The following is a 20,904-nucleotide window of genomic DNA, read 5'->3' on the forward strand; positions in this document are numbered from 1 at the left end:
AGCTGTGGAGGGCAGTGTCACTGGCCCTCATATGTGGGATCCGAACCGGGGCCCTCTGGCGTCCCAAGCCAGTTCTTAACCATCGCACCACTCGGCAGGCCCCAAATCTTCTCTTTTAATCTAGGTAGAATGGTTTCAGTTATCTACACCTGATTCCTGACCAACTCACCTTTCAATGGAAAAGTGTTTAATTAGAGAATTCTTTAAATATTGTTCTTTTTATAAAATCATTAAGGATGCTTGACATATATTTGGCTGCTACTGACAATGTAGCAATCTTCTCAACTGTGAGATTGTGAAGGCCATGACGTTGTCTTAAACACCTTTGACTGCCAAGTGCCTAGAACAGTGTTTGTACTTGATGGTATCCAATAAATTTGTTAGGTTTTGTTGCATTTAATTGAATTGATTGAACAATTTTTGCTTTTCCTGTAATACAGTTGGCAATCTCCCTAACTCTGATAGTTGTTTTATATGATAAATTGCCCATATTGTTAGTATCTAAAATGCTTTGATCTTAAATTTGTTCAGAATTCTCAAATGCATGCCATCTGGCTTCAGTGGTTCATGGAAATTTAATGTGTTGAGTTGTATTCACCACCTGTTGTTTCCTTTTCCTCTTTTTAAAATTTATGCTAGTGAATCATATTTGCTTTCAATGAAAATTAATCCTTTAGTAAAAATTCTAAATTTTCCTATCAGTGATGATGACTGATCAAGGTACAGTGAAACAGTTGAACCTTCCCTGCTCCTTAAGTGTTCCTGTCCTCTCCAGTGAGTATGTAGTTGCATTTTGAGTTCTTCCACAATCAGCCAGGGATCACTTTCAGCCGTCAGACTATCCTTGTAAAAGAGTGGTTTTCCCCCTGCAGATTTTATCTGAATTTAGTTGTTATAATCCCCCTTGCATTTCAGCAGTGTTCATATCTGGTGTTCTTGCCAATATTAATATCTCTCCCCCCATATGTTGTATTTATTCGTATGGACATTATGATTTTAATACTGTCTGTGGTATGAGGCCTTCAAAAAGTTTCCCACATATTTCTATATAATAGATCAACTAGAAGACACATGACGATGGGACATAGATACTCCTTCCTGTACCTATGAGGATGTTTTTTGTACTAAGCAACAGAAACTCAACTCAAACTGTACAAAAGGTAAGTGGAGTGTATTAAGAAGTACTGAGCTAGAGAAGGCTTCAGGTGTGGTTCAAATGGATCTTTTGTCCCATTTCTTCATGATTTTCACAGTTCTACCTCCTTTGTGTTGGCTTCATCTTTAGTCTGTCTTCTCTATAGTTGCAAGACAGTTGTCAACTCTAAAGGAGGTATATGCTGCATTGTTATATCCACTGAACAAAATTCCTAAGCTTTGCTCTCATGAGGCCATTCTCTATAAAAGAGGTGAGTATTACCCAGTGAAGGAAACTTGAATGGATTTGAGAAGGCAACTATGATATATCTTCTTATGATCCAGTTTTTCCATGGTCTGAAGTAGACCCCAGGAGGCCAATTTGGGTATATTTCCCAGTATCCTCCAGGTCAGAATAACTTTTGCTATATTGGGTTGTCAGAAAAGTCAGGACACATTTTTGTAATGAAAAACATAGAAAAAATACGTCATGACTTTTACAACAACCCAATATACTGTTTCATCGTTTTTACTGTATATATCTTTCCTGTTGTCTTTGTTAACAATGCTTGAGGACAAATATTATCTTTTATACCTTTATTATTATTTTGCTTACCAACTATTATAAGAGTCTCGTCACTATAAGAAGCCAATAAATTTCACTATGTGCATGTCATTCTGATTATGTGGCCTTAGAATAATGAAATTTTTAGATTTATTTTATGTCACTCGTGACTTAGGCTTTGCCTCTTGGGTCATCTTGAGCCAGAACTAGGCAATCAGTCAATTACCAAACACATATTAAGTCCTATTGTATGCCAGGTGTTTGGTGAGGATTGGTGTTGGGGAGATAGTAAGGAGTACAACACATGTAGTATCTCACTGAAGTATTCCAAGGCAGAGGTAAACAGGTGATACCTATCCCCCAGGGCTGTGCCTCTCCTCCTATCACTTTGGGAATTCTCCTTACTCTCTTTGGCACTCTTACCAGGTTCCCAGTTCTATCGTGTATGTAGCCCCAGGTCTTTGGCTTTTTGGTGCTACAGCTCACCAGCTCCAAGAAGGCTCCTTCATCTGCTCATCTAACCATTTTTAAACATCTATGAGGATCCCAAGATGGCTGAAGCACACAACTTGCCTTTGAGACTTCACAGTCTAGCAAAAGGCTTACATGCAAATAGTAATGTGATATATGCCAAGGTACAAATAAGCATCAACCTAATCTAAGCTCCCAGAACAAGGAAGCCAAGGAAGTTTTCCCAGAAACAGTGGTGTCCATGAACCTTTAAAAAAAAAAATCAGGTAAAAAAGCATTGCAGTCAGAGGGAGCAAGCAAGAGACCATGTGAAAGAACCTAGATTTTAAGGTAGCATAAATACATTTCTATTTTTCTTTTTTCAAAAATTATTTTCTTGTGATGAGAACTTTTAAGATTTACTCTGTTAACAGCTTTCAAATATACATTATTAACTATAGTCACAACACTGTACCTTGCATCACCATGACTTATTTTATAAGTAGAAGTTTATACTTTTTGACCCTTTCCACCCATTTTTCCAACCCCCACACCTCCCACCTCTGGCAACCTGTTCTTTGTATCTATGAGTTCATTGGGTGTTTTTGTTGTTGTTGTTGCTATTTATTTATTTATTTATTTATTTATTTATTTATAATTCCACATATAGGTGAAATCATATAGTATTTGTCATACATTTCTGCACCTAGATCATTTAATGTATATGAGAAATTGCTAGAACAGCCTCATTTTCCATGTTATGATTCACGTGGTGGTGTGACTAGTTTTTGGTGATTCTGAATTTTGTGTGACTAGATTTTGATGAGTTGACATAAAGAGGAACAACTTTTCTCATAAATATATAAAGAAGCTCTAGTCAGAAGAAGCCTAGCAGTATCTTTCTGTTCAGTAGGAAGAACAATTTTGTCTCTGGAGCCAGACCTACATAAGAGGAAGCTGACAAAGGCAACCTCTTGCCTGGAGTGACCTGAGAGGATCTCTCAGCAAAGTGTCTTCCCAGAGGGGTCTCCATCCCTTTCTATTGGCCACAAATTCTCAACAGTTAACTCACTAAGTGATGAGGTCAATAAAAGTGGGGTATCCTCTTTTTATAGAAACTCTTGATGGTAATGCAGCCCTGCCTGAAGAGCACATTAACCTAGATTAGCTCATTATCTTTGAGATGAACTTTAGAACAGCTTCCATTCAGTGAAAAAAAGAGGATGAGGCCACAGGGTACAAGGCTAGACAGGACCAGGAGAGGAGTAGCTAGGCCCCCCAGAAGGAAAAATTCATTCAGATGGTATCAGTTCTGCTATCTCTTTAGGGATTTGTTGGGTCTTGGGTTTGTATGACTTGGATTTGTATGACTTCTCTTTCTCCATTTTTAGTTCTTTCTCTTTTGTGATGGGCAGAATAATGCTCTGTCTTCCCTAAGATGTCAGTATCTGAATTGCGAGGACCTGAGAATATGTTACCTTACATGGCAAGAGGGACAGTGCTGAGGTGATTTAAGGTGAAGATCCTGGATTCTCCGGGTGAGCCTAACGTAATCTCAAGTGTCCTGATATGTGAAAGTGAAAGGTAGGAGAATCAGAGCAGGATACCTGTTGACAGAAGAAGTATGGCACAGCCAGGATCCAAGGAATAGGGACAGTCTTTAGAAGCTAAAAAGGGGTCCCCTATAACCTCCAAATAGAATGCAGTTCTGCCAATACCTTAGCCCCATAAGCCTCATTAGGGATGTTTTACCTCCAGAAGTGTATGATAATAAACATATGTTGCTATAAGCCACTGAGTTGGTGGTAATTTGTTACAGCAACTGTAGAAAATTAATACACCCCTTTTCACTTGATGTCATGGCCCATGAGGTCACCCCTTCTCTGTTCACCACCATCCTTCACCATCGAGCCTGTTCAAGAGCTTTGATTCAATGGGCTAGTCCTGGGATGTTATCGCAAGGTTAAACCTTTACCAGAGCCAGAGTGGAATGCAGCCACATCTCAGGGAAAAGTGAGAGGAACAGAGGGCCTGTGGTGGTTTAGTCTGAGGTATATCACCTGCAAAGTGTCAGAAGAAGGAGGGACACTGAAAAAAACCATGTACGAGCTACAGGCAAGAATGGAGAAACTTAAGATGGGGTGTGAGGCAGGAATAGCCAAGAACATTTCAGCCTGACTGAGAGATGTGAATTTTTGTTATGTTTCACAGCCTGTGGAACACAGTGTATATGAAGGTATAGCAACCCTATCCCTCAGTGTTAAAACAGTGTAAATGAATACTTTCAATAAACAGAAAATTAAGAGAATCAAGAAATGAGAGCTTAAAGATACAGGTATGTTTTGATATATACAAACAATATATAATATATTTCATTTGGATAGTTGACGGAGGCTCACATTATACCTAAAAATGCCTATTAAAATGTATCTTACAAACTTTGTTTCTCATTTGAAAGTAACACAGCCAAACTCCATGAGAAGTTATCTAAGTCATCTAAAATGCCTTGAATTCTTCCCACTAATACTATAAAGGAAGATTTTGTTTTGCTTTTCAAAAAGTGTGTTTTGATTTAAAAAATTCCTCAAAGATGTATGATAATATGCAGTGTTTAAAGGACACTCATCTTCATTAGCTCCTGACTACCACCTTAAAAAGAATCTTGGGAAAGCATTATTTTTTACCACTGTGCAGGAAACTGAGATCCAGTGAGTTGCCTGAGGAGGTAAACTTATAGGAAGAAGAAGATTACATAGCAACAGATATTATTACCTCATTAAATCCTCACAGCATGAGATGAAGCAAGTAAATGGTATTTTTTTTTCATTTTAATATTTGGAAAATTAAAACCAAATTGATGGAGCAACAGAGTCAGCAAAATGCAGCACCATGAAAGAGTTCATGACTTACTGCCTTTTTCATTCCTAAGCACCTGAGATGTCAACGGTTTTCTTCCCTTTTAAGACACAGTTTGTAAGATGGCTCAGTTCCTTCTCTTCGGGAACTAAATTCTAAGCAGAATGCTGACAAAGGACCTAGCTGGGGACTTCAGCTGAGAGGCCCACAAAATCACCCAGGAGACAGGTTCTGGGATAATGTCTGCACAAACCTTCCTCCAAATTACTGGATTCACTGCCCTGTGGGTCTTCAAGCACTGACTTGAATCTCTGCAGATGGTGGGAGGTGTATTTCTGAAGTTGTTCAGAGCACAGTCAAGTGAGAGTGGGGCTGGAGCAAGGCCTGAGGTGGACAGAAACCATGGTGTTTTGTGTCCAAAACCAGAAAGAGAAGATCCCATTCTGTAGTATACGTGCTGCCCAAGCAAGCACATTGGTTGATAGGAATTTGTTCCTTGGGTTACCACAGGTCACATTAAGAAAGAATATCAATACAGGAAACCAGCTCTCCCTCAAGTTGGCCTCTTCTATATCCCTGAGAGAGATTGGAGGTGCCCCTTTGACACCACCTCAGCACTTTCCAAAGTGCAGTCCTTGGGACACTGGTCCTGCTAGGTGGTCTGTGAAAGTGAATTCTGTGGTAAAATAAGTTTAAAAACAAACAAACGTGCTACCACTATTATCACCTCACCTTTCAGATTCCCAAACATAAAAGACCATATTAAAAGCTTTGTTTTGCTTGGAAGAAACCTTTCCCAAATATATTTGATCATGGATCACTCACCATCGCCCCCCCCATATAAAACCAAATGTAAACATAATGTGGGAAACACTCTCTCATTAATCATTAGGGTTTTTTACCCTGAAAAGTTGTTAATAGGAATTCAGAAGAAAAATGATAGAGCAAAAAGGAGATGTGAGATTCTTGCTATTCTACTGCTCCTAGGAATGAAAAATCATAAAACATCTTCAGATCTTACATTGTCCATCTGTAAGATGAGTAATTTCTTCAACTCACTGTTTTGAAGTTATTGCAGTTAAAATTAAACTTTACTGAAGTGATATAAAATAAAATAAAAACAATCAAAACACCTTAAGCCATTTAGAAGGAAAGTGAGACAAGATTATTTATTTTTCAGAAATGACTTTAGCAAACAGAATCTAATACTTTGCATATTTAAAATTCCAGATCATAGTAGTATTCTTTTCTTTTTTTTTCAAATCTTAGGTGGAGCTTAGAATTTTAATTCCATATATTAGCTTGTGTATAGACTTTAAAGAGACAATCAACATTTTTCAATGGCTAAAAAAAGACCTCTGAAGAATGAATGATGTAAAAACCATGAGAATATAGACAGTTTATTTTCTCACAACCTAAATCTATTGAGTTACATTTCAGAGGCCAGTCTCAAGAGAGAGGTAAAAATATATTTACTTAATGCTATATATAGGATAACATGGAAAATACATTTCTTGGGATACTGAGCTGCCTGCCAAAGATTGTCTTCATATGTCTACTGACTATTAAATTAGCTATATTAAAAAATAACAAGTTTAGAATTACAAGTAATTCGATAAGATTATGCTGTCAATTCATATCTTTTGATATTTTCCTCCCATCTCATTTGCTGGGGGTTAAGAGAGCACAGTGTGTGAAGAAAGCTTGAGTATACCTTATTGTTTTTGAAATGTTAACTAAGTTTATTTTCTAGATATTTTAACATCCGTTCTGAATTAGTACTCTATAGAAATATACAATAAGTACATCAATATTTACCTTCTACTGTGCTAAAGTACTTAAAATAAATCCCTGAAGACACAGACCCAGAAAGTTTGAGAGTAGTATTTTTGTTCAGCCTGAATCATAGAAAAGTAATATAGAACACATTAATTCAAACTGTTATTTTCAGCTTAATGCTCTCCAGTTGTTAACAGGATAAAGTAAGAATCCCAGCCTTTCCATTTAAGACCTACCACAATCTTCTTCCTCCCTGAATCCAGGCTTAATTCCTGTGGCTCTGAAGCTTCTAGCCTTTACTCCAGCCAGCATCCCTGGGACATACAGTCCTGTCTCCACTTCTGTGCCCATGCCTTTCTTCTCCAAACTTACCTCTAACCATCTGAAACCTATTACTATTATTAGATGTTAAAACATTTGTCCCAGGTTGCCATGCAAGAAATGGGAAAAGCTACAGTTCAAAATCAGGCACTTGCATATAAAGCCTACAGTGAATTTATAAAATACTGAAAGGGTGGTTTTTTTTGTTTTGTTTTGTTTGTTTGTTTGTTTGTTTTTACCGCAGTGATGAAATAATGCAAAAACTGGATTGAGCTCTCACCTGATTAGAATAGGCCAGATGAGAATCAATATTGTACAGAAAGTTGTACAGAATTTTTTACATAGAAAATTTTACATCTATACCCTATACATTTTATCCATCTGAAAAACATTTCCTACAACCACTGTTAATATGAAATGCTTGACAATCTTGTCATTTTTTAACCATACAAGCACAAGTCACAGTATAAATACATTTCCAGTAAATCTAACCTCCCCAAACAATGCCAGATTTATTATTTTAATATATTCAACATTAAGTTCAGTACATAGAATAAAATTTACATCAAGCCCTGCCACCCAAAGGAAAAGAAAATGACAGCAACCTAGATTCATTTTGCAGTGATTCAAGTTTTGGTCCATGAAGAATCATTCCATTTCAATGGCTCATATTTAAAAGCCCTAAGAGAATACATTACAGATAGTTATGCCAGTAGGGATATTTTCTACCCTTTTTGTTGTTGTTGATTATGACAGTGTCAGCTGCAATAGCTTCTGGGCGTGGTAAACCTTCAAAATTACCCCTCCCTACCCCCCAAAATAAGAAGAAGGGTAAAACCAAAAAACAAAAAACAAAAAAACAAAAAATTTTCAACCCAAATGTTTAGTGCATCTATTATATTATATATTATAGGTATTTAGCAAATGAGTAAAAAAATAAGGAAAAAAATAAAACAGTGCAGGAAGACCTACATAATGTTTAAGATTTTTATATTATAGACCTGCGTCTCTGTACATTGTTCACAGAAGGATGATTACCAGTATCTCAGATAACCTGAGTGTGCAAAAATCTTCAGGATAAGAATACCATAGTTGCTAAATAGCTTTTACCATAAACAATAATTTCCTCTTCTCCCCCCACTCCCGAATTATAAACATTTCATCCTTCAAAATACAGCTCTCCTGAGTTGTACTTCTTATAGAAGTTCAAATCTTTACATCTGTATTTCTTTGGGTAAGTTTCAGTTCCACACCTACCAAAAATATGTGGGGCTTTGTCTGCTGCTGAGCACAGAGAAAGACACGTGAACATAAGCAGACACTGCCAACGGGATTTTTGTTCAGCGTGAGCCCAACATGACAAATAGGATCCATTAGATTACTGAAAGGGGCTGGAGTGTTGCAAGTTTGAATTCTGGCTCTCAGTGTCTTTACCAGTAGCCTTTAGACACTGCAAATCAGAGGAACAATTTTTCAGGTGGGAAACCTCAGCTCCAGGGTTGAAAGGGTGGTATTGACAGAGCTGGACTCGAATCCTGACTCTGTAATTACCAGCTGGGTGACTGTGGGCTAGGCATTTCATCTCTCTAATTATCTGTAAAATAAGAATAATAATAGATCTTCTCTCACAGATTCCTATAAAAGTTAAAGAAGATGATCTCTGTAAAGCACTTGGTTCAGTGCCTGATCTACAGTGGGTATCCAATAAATGTCAGCAGTTATTTTTATATCTTCATATTGTAAGGTTTCTTTATATATATGATTATATATATATATATATATACACACACACATATATATATATATATATATATATATATATATATATATATTCCCCCTCCCCAATTGAATTGTATGAATCCTGAGGGAGATATAAAGTCTATTCATTTTATTAAATCTGCCTAGAGCATCAAGAATAGTTCTTCAACTTAATAGATACTAAATATATATTTTTGATTGATTGATTGGTATTTAATTGTCTTTTATTCTTTGTGTTAAAATTTTCTGGCTGCTTATTAAGAACACTACCATTCAAGACTTATGTAATGTAATAGCTACATATCCAGTTACAGAATGGACACTTCTGAAAAATGTAAACGTTTTAAGTAATCCTTTGGTATTTAGTTAACATTCAGTAAATATTTTTAAATGCATCTTTCTTTGACAAATAGCATAGCCTAACAGCTTTTATGTTTTCAACATGCAATCTTTTTTCATGCCATAGGAAATGTATCGTTAATATTTTATCTTAGCCAGGCAGGTATGGTGAATTAATTTAGTATTCACAGGGATAGATACCACATGCACTTCTCTAGGTGTTTCACTATCATTTAGCTTTAGCTAATGGGCACTAAAAGTCTTGCTGATTTTCCCCCAAAGACCCATAGTCATTTATAACATTCTTGAATAATTGGGCTTTAAGTGGAAGTTAACAGAGTTGACTACTTCCAGAAATATGCAGAAATATTTTTACTAGTTTAAATTTAAAATTTTTATAACCCTTAAGGTATCAACTTTTGAAATTCCCCTCAAGACTGAATATTAATGTGTGAAATGGAATAACTTAGGTTTTTGTTATTAGAAGTTATTTATACAAGTTCTATTTTATAAAAGTGCTATTTAGTGTCATTGTAGATGCTACATTAAAACAACAACAACAACAACACCTGGAACATAAAAACTGTTGCCAAAAGAAATAAAACGTGTCACAAAGACTTTTTAAGATGCCTTACTTTTAGGATATTCTCATTTAAAAGTCAACTGTTCATCTACCTTCTAAACCAATTTCCCTTTCTTTAGATCAGCATATACATTTTGACATTGATTAATTGTCTAAGAATTGCCTAACAATCATTTGTGAAATATAGTCTTTCACATATTCAACTGTTTTTTAAACCTAAGTCAATATTTCCTGTAGTGGTGACTGGCTGTGGGTTGAGACGGATTGAAGGGTTTCCCCATCATGTACCCTTTCCTCACTTTGGTAATGGTTTCAACGGAAGGTGAATAAATGGTGGTGGGTTGGAGGAAGGCAGAAGAATATTTCTAACTAGCATTTACCAATTCACAAGAAATTTATTTTTTCTTTGTTTTAGAAGGAACGGCCCCCAGGCTCCCAGAGCAAAATATCAGTAACCTCATATTTGTTATCTCTTTCATCTTCTTTCTAATACCCACAGCAACCCTGTGAATTTGTTAAGTTATTATTTTTAAAAATGAGTGAAATTAAAACTAAATGAAGTTGATTTGTGATTATCACACATGATTAAATGAAAAAAAAATCAGGACTTTAATAGCTAGAGGTGTTTGGCTTTAAGAGTGATGCACTTACTACTGTGCATGTTGCCTGAGCTTTTCCATAGATGTGGAAAATAAAATTATTGTAAAGTTAATGGATATATCTTTAATAGTGTTAATAACAGAATTTGTGCTACATGATAACAATGGCATAACAGATGAGCAGTGCACATAAATGGTTGACATTAATGTGACTTTTAAACGTAACTATACTTAATATTTTTGGCACCTAGGAGGAAGGGGGAAGAAAACAGGGCAGAATAAAAGCTGCACAGATTTCTTTCTGGATCCATCACTGACAATATGGATCTGGGAAACTGAAGACTATACATTTCGTTTTTCCACCCTTCTTTCAGAGACTATTGATATTAGTCTATGCATTGCAATATGTCAACAAAAGGTTGCTGCCACAATCTAATGCCAATAGGCAACAGGAGACCCCAATCTGGGGTTCAGTAAAAGGAGAAACCTTATTCAGGTAAACAGTTTGCAAACTGGGAAGATGCAGCCTCCTGAGGAAACTGAAACTGTGCTCTGCTGAGACAATCCAGAGGCCACTTTTTTAGAGTAAGTACCTGCTTAGGTCCCTGATTGGTCCATTTTTATGCAAATGAGGAATCCAAATTTACACTGTTTGATTGGTCCAAATAGCACTGTCCTGATTGGTCAAAATTGAGTATTCTGATTGGTCGTTATGGAACTGCTCTAATTGGTCAATATAGATGCAAATGAGGATATAGTTATGCAGTTCCGATTGGACTGTGCTGGTCTCAGTCCTATTGGTTGAAAGACAACACCAGAAGCTCCCTATAAGGGTTGACTCAGGCAGCAGGAATACAGGGCAGGAGGCTGGCAGCTCAGTCTGTAACTTTTCCCTGAAATGCTGAGTACATGAGAGGCCTCTGTCTGCAACAGCTGCTAGACTCTGGTTATTAATTTGGGGCCTGTTAACCACTAGTGGTCCTTCTTGGCAGAATTATTCCTTCTCAAGGTCCACAAATATAAAATGGAGCGTGGGCTCAAATCAAATCCACTATTCTTTGAGGATAAGTTAATTTAATCAGAGAGCAGTTGGCTGTACCTATCACTCAGATATTAGCTAGGGATCTTTCCTTTTGGTGTAGCAGTAGTGTTCTTCTCTTAATCTTTAAAAAGAGCAAGAAAACCCATAGTCTGGAAAACAGCTTAACAAGAGTTGTTACTGAGATCAGAAAGAGGTTTGCTTTGACAAACTTTTACCTATTTCTGTGCCTCTGCCATCCTCAAACTTTAAGTCTTCCTGGTCTCCCTTTTCTAGACCTCTTAGTGAGAACTAGAGCACTTTTTCTTGTTCTAAGCACGGCACTGAAGAATCCCAAAGTTCTTCTAAATAATCCCCAAGTTATTTTAACCTGAAACAATATTATCAATCCCTTAATATAGATCAGGATTCAGCAAGCTTTTTTGATAAAATAGCAGATAGCAAGTATTTTGACCTCTGCAAGCCAGTGGTCTCTGTTGCAATACTCAACACAAAAGTTGTAGGAAAGCAGCCCCAGACAATATGTAAACAAATGAGCATAGCTCTGTTTTGATAAAACTTTATTTACAAAAACAGATGCCAGGCTGGCTTTGGCCCAAATGCCAGTTTGCTGACTCCAATAGAGACCATCTGACTCATTATACTGTGTTCCAGTGTCAAAGTAACAAAGAAGAGAAGGGTAATGCTGATACCTGGTCCTCATTTAGTCAGTATCAGAGCTCCCACACTATGCCAAGAACCATGCCCTGAATGTATATTCAAGTGTGATTAACTCAGGCCTGGATTCTGAACTCATGCTGCTTCCCTTCCTCCTCCCTGCAGAAAAAGATGGCACAGGATGGCAATGTTCCAAATTAGTAAGTCACTTCTTTTGCAACAGTATACATTTTCTGCCAACACAGTCCTTGGTAAACTGAACAAAGTTTGCCTGTCCACATTACCTTCTCAATCTTATGGTTTGCCTTATCTCTTATACCCCAGACAGTCAGGGCCCTTGCTTTGTTTCTGAGAGCCTTCCCCTTCTCCCTTCTTCATCTTCCACAGTCTTTCTCCTCCTCTGTATTCTCCTCTCCCCACAAAATCTCTTAATCTATTAGCACCAACATGATGTCCTCAGAATCTTGACCTTTACAAATTAAACTTGTTAACACCATAAATAATGCACATTTTGTTGTTTAAAAGGCAAGCTTGTGAAGCCTAAATTATACTGCAGCTGGTGATAGAGTATGATCAAGCGTGTATCTCCACACTGCCCTAAACTGTCAGGAATCAAGCCCCTCTTTTCCAGGCTCACTAGAAATTAAGCTAACTCCTGAATAAGGAGAATCTGCAGTAGTGTTTTCAGTTTTCTGGGAGAAGAGAGAAAAGAAAGCAGAGGTGCTTGTTATAAAAGGTGTAGGCAATTCAAGGCCTACCTTGCTGTGGCAGCTTAAACAGAGAGTATGTGACAGATTCATTTAGGCCAGTGCACACCTTACTAGAAAGTATTTGCTAATATAGAAAAGTAGGATTAAATATTTAAATATGTGAAAATAAAATTTTGAATTTTATCTACCCGCTTCTCATTTTTCTCTCTGATTTTCCCAAGAATGGCTTTTGTCTCGAGAGCTAGGTAGTCATCTCTGACTCATTTGTAAAGTCAAATGCCTTTTGGACTGTCATCTAGGTATTGGGCAACTGATGACGGGGCTATTTTCAATGAGGAATAAAAATTTAAATGAATATTTGTGAGTGAATAGAAAACTACCAGAAGCAATTCTTGTTCATCAAAAGGCAGGTGAGATTCTGTATTTGTCTGAAAAAAAAAATCAGTGGCTATGGTGTAAGAGGACAAGAGATAATGATGTATATAAAACAAGGAAGGAAGTCTGTAAAATTCAATCAACTTCTACAGGCTTGTTTGGTACAAACAACCCAGGAAAGCTTAGAGTAGCTCTGCATTTCAGCAAACATAATGGATCTTGGCCTTCAGCCTACTCCAGTGCATTTATTTTCTCTAGGGAGTTGTTTTTATAGCCCAAGGAACTGGTCTAAAAAGAGTTGGGGTTACTTAAGAAGTGATGATTTACTGTTTAGTCCTGGAAGGGCTATAATGGTTTGGAAGTCTAATCTGAATCTGGCTTTATCTGAATGGATTCATCTCTCTTGATTGATAAGCATGCTCACTGGACAACCATGAAATCACTGGGCTAATTACGATGTCAGCTGACACTGGTATAAAGATGTCTTAAATTTGGATTCAGCCCTGCTAACGCAAAATGGGGACCATACTGAAAATGGAAAGCAAAAACTAATCAGGATCTTCTCTCCAGAGGTGTAGGGATTGTCACCTCTGCTCATTTCTAATACTTGTATCTACCTATTCTTTCCTCTGTGTGAACTTAGGGCTACTAGCATTTTTGTGCTACGAATACCCTTGGCCCTTTTAGGAAACCTTGGAACCCTTCTCAGAAAATGCTTTCAATATATAATACACATTGTATCAGGTTAAAAAGGAAACTAAATATTTTAAAACACAATTATAAAATATTAATTTTAAATTTGATTTATTTAAATTAAATGTTTTCAACATATGAATATATGTTTCTTTACCATATAGTCAATAGCATCCAGCAAATTCTAAAATATGTATGTTTTTAGGATTTCTAATACGAAAATATCTGTAATTTCTACTAGAAATATAACTATAGGGATTGCTAGTACTACTATATTTTTGCCTAAATTCATAATATAGGTAGAGGCTAGTGAAAAATCCATGTAATTTATTTTCCCTTCCCAGCTCATGAGCTCCCTGAATTCCATCCCTGGATCAGTGATACCTGGGCTCGGATTGAAAAGTGCTGCTATTTACTGTCTCTGTTTTTATCCCTGTTCAAATTGAGAATGGGCAGACTCGCTAAGAGCTGCACTGTGCCAGACCCAGAGCCTCCAACAACTATCATGTCTAATTGTTTCAATGGTAAAGTCTTAGGAGAGTCCATCTGATTAGCCAGGGGCCAGGTATCCATTTCTATTCCCCTAAGCAATAGAAGAGTGGATGAAAAAATATCCATTAAAGCAAGCATTTCCTTGACCCACTCTTTTGGGGAGCAAGGAAAATGAAAATTTTCAAAGATAGAACATGTGTAAAGCAGACACCCTTAAAAAAGCCTTTACAAATACAGGTTTGGGACCTTTAAAAACAATTTGAAAATTCCTTAGCATAGCTTACAGATATAATGACAGAGTTCTTCTCAGAGTAAAGAGTGATTACTGCTCGTTGGCAAGAAAAATTGTCAGTATACAAATGAAAGTCTAGGTATTTTAAATGTCTGATATAGCACTACCCGATAGAACTTTCCGTGGTAATGGAAATGTTATCCGTCTGCACGGCTAATCTGGTAGCCTTTAGTCTCAGGTAGTTAGTGAGCAATTGAAATGTGGCCAATGTGACTGAAGGTGTACGTTTCACATTTTATTACATCTTAATTAATTAAAATTTAAATTTACATACCTATATGCGGCTAGTGACTACTGTAGAGGGACAGCTCAGGCCTAACCTGTTAAATAACTCATCTCCATTACTTTCCTGTAACCATGACACTCCAGCCAAAGCAGGAAAGATCTGCCTTTCTGTTTCTGATCTCTGTTGTGGCTGTTTTCCCAGCCAGGTGTGAACTCATAGTTTATATCCATATTTCTAGATCATTTCATGCCTCATGTGTCTAACTCATATCCCACCTCCTCTGGACCTATTATCAGCCTAGTCCTCTGAAGTCTTAAGTCATCTGTTGCTACATCATTAATTGGGACAAATCACATACCAGTTTGTACTGATATTCATCTTTTAAATATGTGTATAGTTTACCTTCAAGTAGAATACAGGCTCCTTTGGGGGAAGAAACAATTTCTCATATCCCTTTGAATACCTAATCTTTGCATATAGGTGTTCAATGCAATTTTGCTGAAGATGAGGTCACTAGATGTTTTGAAAAAACAGGTGATGCAAATAAAGACATAAATCCACTTGAGCAAGGATAACTGAAGGTAAAGAATCACTATATAGAATCAGATCCCTGAAATATTTTAGAACAGAGAGAGACCAAGAATTCATTTGTTACTATCTTTAGGCAAATAAATAATTCTCTTTTATGGATGAGACAACAAAAGTCTAATGATATTGAATAATTTACCCAAGATCATATGCCAGTAAAGGATGGGAGGGAACACAGGTCTTTCACATACAACAATGCCTACAGAGCAGGAGAACGACTAAGGAACACTTAAGAGGCAAGAGAGAGAGGCCAATAGAAAGAAGAAGATAGCAGAGTGGAGATACACACACACACACACACACACACACACACACACACACACACACACACACACACACACACCAGAGAGAGAAAGAGAGAGAGAGAGAGGTAATTTCCACAAAATTAAAGAAAATTCAAATATTAGATGGATAAGGACATCCTTCTAATTTTAAATCTAGTAAATCCTGAGTTACCTGACTAGATAAACACAGAAATCGAAGCATAATAATTAGATATGATTAAAGTATCCCTCATGCTTGATGGTCTCCACTTTACATTCTGTCATGATAGAGACTTGGGTGCATGTACTGCACATTTACATGTCAGACTGCAGTGAACCAACTGTGATGGGAAGCCTTGTCAGAGGAGAAATTATTGACAGAATTTCCTACAAGATTTTGGAGGAAGTGTTAGGAAAAAAAGATGATCATGAATATTAGGTATGTAGTCCATAAAGGAGAAGCCACCCATCTTTCTATCTCGTAGGCAATAGCAGCATCATAGAGAGGAGATAAAATTCAACATTGCACTAGCATTAGAAAAATAGACCCCATACACCTGCTGGACTCTTTTATGCAAGTACCCCAAAGCTATCCTATCAGATCTGAATCACTTCTCTTCATAGAATAGAGAGAGCTAGGGGACAGAAGAAGAAAACTCTGAAGTAGATGAGTAGGTAGGTAGATCCATGTTTAGAGAAAGGTGATTCAAAAGTCAAAGGATTGTGCTGTGGGTGCCCATGATTTGCTAAGAATATGATTTGCTGAGAATATCCCCAGGCTAAAGAAAACACTGGTTAAAATATTTTCACTAAGGCATAGTCACTACACAAAGTCATTTTCCACCTTTAAATTGGGAGAACCATGCCCAGTAATCTTTTAAAGTAGTCAGTATTTGAATGTTTTTACTGAATGCTTATAATATTTCATTAAGACCCCAAAATAGGAAGGCTGCTTCACATAATGCCAAAGTCCATAGGGTCTTCATGTGTGGCAGCCTCCTTTTGCTCCTCAGTCACAGGGTGGGAAATCTTCAGGTCATTCCATAAGCTCTTGGGAAATTGTCCAATCATCCTTAATGTGGGTATGTTTGAAAAGTCAGATATCAAACCCAAAAGAATACCTAGGGGCAGAATTTATTTTTGTAGATAAGGAACACCTGTATTTACCAAGAGGAGTCATTATTTAAGAGAACAGTCTATGGATGGAATCAATGGAAAATAATTCCGAATGGAGAATCAATGGAGAGTGAACATGTTAATGATGGAAAGAGTAAAAGTGAACATTTGACCAATTGAGGTGACTGTGCCTCTGTACTACACAAACATGGTGCAATGGTTTTAGGAAAAGTGCAGCCTCATTTTGATAATAATGTTATTAATCATGTGTATTATGTGTTCATGTTATGCCAAGTTGCTTTGCTAAAGCATTTTGAGGATCATTTTATTTAATCCTTACAATGATTTTACTATGGGTTTTTTTTATTATTCTTGTTTTATAAACGAGGAAACAAGCAAGACAATTAGATAAATATCCCACAACATAAATTGCGCATGGAAAGGGACAGAGCTAGGATTCAAAACCAAATAGGCAGACTCTAAGAGCCTATACTTTTAACCACTGTACTTCATACATTGAATCAATCAATATAATAATACTATTTTTATCAAACTTGAATAATATACAAAGCTCTTATTAGAAGAAAAAAATGTGTGAGAATCTCCATTTTGAGACACAATGACTTTAAGACCTAAAGTCACACATTTTATGAAATAAGCTGTCATGGACTGATGTTTCTGTGTTTTGCCTTCCCCGCCCATCATATTTTGAAACTCCAACCCCTAGTGTGGTCGTATGTGGAGATGAGGCCTTGAAGGAAGTAATAGAATGTATAGAAACAAGGCCATATGAAAATATAGGGAGAAGGTGGTCATCTGCAAGTAAGAAGAAAAGCTCTCACCACAAACCAAATCATCTGGCACCTTGATATTGGAATTCTAGCCTCAACATTGCGAAAACATAAATTTCTGTTGTTTAAGCCACCCAGTCTATGGTATTTTGTTATGGCAATCCATGGTGACTGAGACAGAAGCTTTCAATTGTAATTTCTTCTTTCAAACAAGCAGTTGTATGTTTATAAGCTACAAAATGGTTTTTGAAGATAGCCATGAAATAAAAAATCTGAAATTAAAAACTTTTCATAGAACTCATACCCCATCGCACTCTCTTAAAAAAAGATGTCCTTGATTCCCAATGTCTGTGAAGCTTCCATAGGAGAAAACCTGGGCTAAGCATTACTAAAAATCTAAGAGTTTCATTTTGTTCTGCCTGCACGCAAAAATTATTTTAGCCCAATTATTTGTAAGTAATGAAGTAAAGAAGTGTTCACATAAACTGCTGTAATTTTTCAGAGTTTGAGGCAGGGCCCCTCTCCCTTAAAAAAAAATAAAGTACAAAGTTCTTACAAAGAATAGAGTGTCACATGTAAAATAGAGATAAATTCAGAGATAAATTCTTAGAATAATTTTTAAAGTGTAAATTTTCCTTTCAGTTTGTACAGATAGATTACTGTACAGTTACTGCATAGTCCCCTAGACTATTCAAGTTCCTCTTTAAATGGAGATGATACTAACATTGTATATGTTACAAGGGGCCATTATGAACATCAAAGAAGGTAATCCCTGTGAAGCCTTGAAAACTGTCAAGTTCTATAGAAATGTCAAGTCGATCATTGTTATTGAGTTGTTTACTCTAAGTCACAAATACCACATTTTGAATTTAAATCATGTGGTACTTTATTGAAAGTAAACCCTACCCATGTAAGATAAGAAAACAAATGCTGCACTTCCTGGATGACCATGCCTAATATTTTTAAAACAGTGGAGCCCATGATTAAGTATGGTTTAGTGACAAAAACATCCATCGTGAATACGAGTTTTGTTAAGGGTCTAATAAAATATTATAAACCAGGCTGACAAAGGATCTGTTCTTTGGGGAAAAATGGATTTTAGAAATTAAAGTCATTTAATATGGCAGATTTCTACAGAAATAAGATAGTTATTTTCAATTCAACCTGCATATGGAAAGCGCCTGCCACGTGTGCTCACTTTTGAGCCATGCCAAGAAAATGGTTGTATGTCTCCTGTTGGGTTGTTTATATGATGAGATTTGGTGGTGTCAGGGAGAGGGTTATTTGTAGGGGCATTTAGATAAAAGGTCCCAGGTAATTGACCTGAGACTGGGATAAAGAAATAAATTCACAGGATAAGAAAGGGAGCTTTATAAAAAAAATAGTGGAATATTATCCTTATAGACCCACATTCAGGGACAATATTGGATTGTCTGTCAGTCACAGGCCCACTCTTCAAATAGACAGTTCATGCAGCAAGCAGTGATCTTTGCTTTTGTATGTGTGTGTCTTTGTTTTGATCTTTGCTTTTTGATTCTTGATACACAAAACACCCGGTATCAACAATGATGCACTTGTAATTAACAGAAAAGCCATTACATAACTGTTTTCTTCCCTAGTGCTGTGTCTTAGGGGTACATTATATCTGGCTCTTGTGTAACTTTTCCAGTTTTGTATGCAAAAGAGGAAGGAAAATCATTTCAATACGGAGAGAAATTAAAAATGAACAAATATAAAAATGATTTTTGCTTAGGTGTGTCTAACTTCTATATTGTCATCTTTATTTTGCATTGGGAACACATTCTTTGTTTTTAAGATCAAATCATCAGCAGGTCTCTAAAGACTTCAAAGTCCTGATCACTGGCTGTTGTGTATTTTTGACTTCCAGATTAGGGGGCAGAGTGCCAGGATGGACTGTTTCACCTTACACTGCCATGGTTTTCAAAACTGTGTTCGGTTTTCAGTCAAAAGGCATTCATCTGCATCCATCAGATCTAAGTGGATACATACAATCTCCAAATTAGGTTACTATTTCAAAAAACAATCAACTCATATGATAGATTGGTTTCAAAATACTGAGTACCCTAAATCCATAGTTGTAATGAAAACTATCAGTTTTGTTAAATGAAAGAGTTAATGATGAAGGGTCCTTATGCCAGGAAAGGGGGACAAAAAGGGAGTTTATTTTTTTCCATAACTGTCAATTGAAAATATGCAGTGCTGTAGCTGAAACATGAATATTTTAAAGTAACAGCGAATGCCTGTAATTCCTCTTGGCCAGCGGTTCCAGGCATGTCCTTTCCTGGCAATGAACCACATGCGGGGAGAGTCTATCTCATGGTGCCAAGGAGTTAATTACGCTCTCTTAGACTCTCAGGCCTTGAGTGCCTTTACTATGCCTACCCCTCCGCCCTTTCTGCATAAAGTGGAACAAATCTCTTCTCATTGCTCATCAAATTGTTTCGTTTGAACCAGGTGCAATTTTTATTTTTCTCTTTGTAGTGAGGAGCATCGTTTGCAAAATCAAATAAAAAAGAAGTAATGACATTCTAACTGACACTCCCCTGCACTTTCGTATTTTTCTCCCCTAGGGTTCATAGTGTGGACACAGCCCTGAGCCCAGGGGGCACTGTTCCGAGCAGTGCAGTGGACTTGGGCGTCCGGCTTTCCCCACTATCTTTAGTTTATACAGTTTATACATTAAAGAAAATAAATGCAATTGAGAATGCCTAATGGAACTGTCTGGCGCATGCTGCAGGAGGGTACTTAAATATAGTCTGATAAAAAATTAAAACCAATTTATCAAAATGGCAAAACATTTGGTAATTTGGAACACGCTTAATGTCCATTTAAAGTGCAATAGTCAGTAATTTATTCCATTTTGGAGATTTCAAGTTATCAGCATTTAGTACAATTTATAGCTCATTCTTAATTTTGCTATTATTTACTTGAGCAAATAGAAGGAGTCTTACTCTGCAAAAAAAAAAAAAAGAAAAAAGTGCTGATTTTCATCTTGTGGAGTACCTTAGTGCAACAGATTCAGTGTGGAAAACAAACTGACAGCTTCCTATTACCAAAGTAGAATTTTAAACTTATGTTATGTAAGCTTTAAGATGAGTGGGTTTCATACTTTAGTATTTTCAAGAACCAAGAGAGCTTCTTTAAAAAATGGAAATTCTTGGCTTCTAGCCCCAGGGATTCTGATCAAAAGGTTGGGATGGGACCAAGTAATCTGCAGTGATTTTTAACAATCATCCCTAAATTATTTTGTGCCTAGG

The sequence above is a fragment of the Hipposideros armiger genome, unplaced genomic scaffold, assembly GCF_001890085.2.
Source record: "Hipposideros armiger isolate ML-2016 unplaced genomic scaffold, ASM189008v1 scaffold_517, whole genome shotgun sequence".
Classification (NCBI taxonomy): Eukaryota; Metazoa; Chordata; class Mammalia; order Chiroptera; family Hipposideridae; genus Hipposideros; species Hipposideros armiger.